General features: G+C 40.3%; 1 pseudogene; it reads right to left on the bottom strand.

Annotated features, from left to right (window-relative positions):
- Positions 1-3: 3 nt before the first annotated feature.
- On the bottom strand, positions 4-1,842 carry LOC114717091 (BTB/POZ domain-containing protein At2g04740-like; annotated as a pseudogene).

Genomic DNA, 1,842 nt, shown 5'->3' with positions numbered 1-1,842 from the left:
AAGATCTTCCATGTCATCTACAGCAATCTCTAATCTGTCTAATAAAAGAAGTGCAACATGCTAAAGAGAGCAGGAAAGGACAATTTCTCCTTGGAGAATCTTACTTCCCTGCGCTCTTTCCAATCACTCTCAAACTTTTTCTTGAAAAATGTGACCTTGCAATTATATGACTCTGTGAGCCTCAATAGGCCTTCCTGATACATAGAAGAACCACATCCGGAGGAAAGTGGTTGCAATTGGGTCCCTGAGTTGATGATATACCTACTCAATCAAATAAACTGAGTCTCAGACTACGTCTTCTTACGACATCATTGTTGAAAAAATACTTCCAAAGAAATTCACTTAATCTAAGCAGTGATACTTCCATGGAACTGCTTATAAGAAATCTCTTGAAATCAATGAAGCATTAGAAAGCTCATCATGGAAAAATTGCTGGAACCTAGGCAAGACAACTTTGATCCATTTTCCTGAGATAAAGCGAACACATGCCCAAGCTTATGGAAGAACAATAGGATTGTAGGAAGCAAGGATAAAGTCATATTTTGCCCAAGTAAAGATCAAGCAAACTTTTATGTTGTTTCAATAAAACTACTCTGAAAGTTTTGCATTTAGTGATCTTTGGTTACTTAAATACACCTCGTACTGCAAAACAAAAGTTAATGTCAACATCTTGCACTTTTCACCAACACAGTTCACCTTATGAGCATTCATGTTAGAACTTTTCGTTACTTGCACAATCCAAAACCAGAGGGCAACCGTTGACTAATTTAGAGCAAATTAAAAAAAGAAAATTATATAGTAATTGCAATAAAAAGAGGCAGCTCAATTTGTTGGCAAAATTTAGTAGTTATTGGAATTTTTTTGGCCCGAAGTACTTGGATTAAAAAGTATACAATTTAAAAAAAAAATCTTGACATATAAGTTCGAATTATTCATCTAGTTAAATCAAAATTCAATAGGCAACTTCAGACTTCGGTTTAATATGAAAATCATCATTGATATTTAAAAGTTGGGTGATCATTACTTAATTCAACTTTTCTCTTTCCACATATTCCCCGCGCTCGCTTCTTTACCTCTCTTAAAGACAGTGCTAAAACTAATCTTAATCATCGAGCAGACCAAATAAAATGACCATTTTTGTTGTGGTTTGAATACCATACTACACTATATAAATAATGCAACGCTTCAAAATGGAAACTGAATCCATCATAATGAATAATTCATTCACCCTCTGAATAGAACAATGATAATGCATAACAACTAACCAGAAATTTGAAATTGAGAATCAGCAAGCTCCAAGTAGGCCCTATTAGCGGCACAACCCAAGAAAGTATCTCTCAGCGCCGCCTGCAAGGGACCCAGAGGCGGCGGTCTTGCCTCAAATGCTTTCAACAACTTCCTGACCTTCAAATTAAGGGCGGCATAGTGGCAACGGTCACCGTCGAATGTGTGCTCAGAGCAGATGGCACCACTCTCGAGCAACATGCGAGCAGCATCGAGGTGACCGGCAAGGCAAGCATAGTAGAGAGCAACAGAGTCCCACTGGTCCCGAGCATTGACGTTGACTCCGGACTCGAGGAGGTAACGGAGGCGGTCAACATCGCCGGCGCGAGAGGCGCGGCGAAAGCATCACCGTTGGGGACCTTCTTGAGAGGGATGGAGGAGCCGAAATCGGAGGGGTCAAGGTCGATGCCGTCGAGGTCAGAGTCGATGGTCAAGGAATTGTTGCGCTGCGCAGGGGACATTGGATTTTGACGAAGCTGTTGAGGGTTCTGTACTTCTGTGTGCGACATTGTCACATTCAGATAGTCAGATAGATAGATAGATACAGTGCTACTGCTA

Source organism: Neltuma alba, unplaced genomic scaffold (assembly GCF_004799145.2).
Source record: "Neltuma alba isolate B1F8T4 unplaced genomic scaffold, ASM479914v2 tig00011707_pilon, whole genome shotgun sequence".
Classification (NCBI taxonomy): Eukaryota; Viridiplantae; Streptophyta; class Magnoliopsida; order Fabales; family Fabaceae; genus Neltuma; species Neltuma alba.
This window is presented reverse-complemented; position numbering and strand designations above follow the sequence as displayed.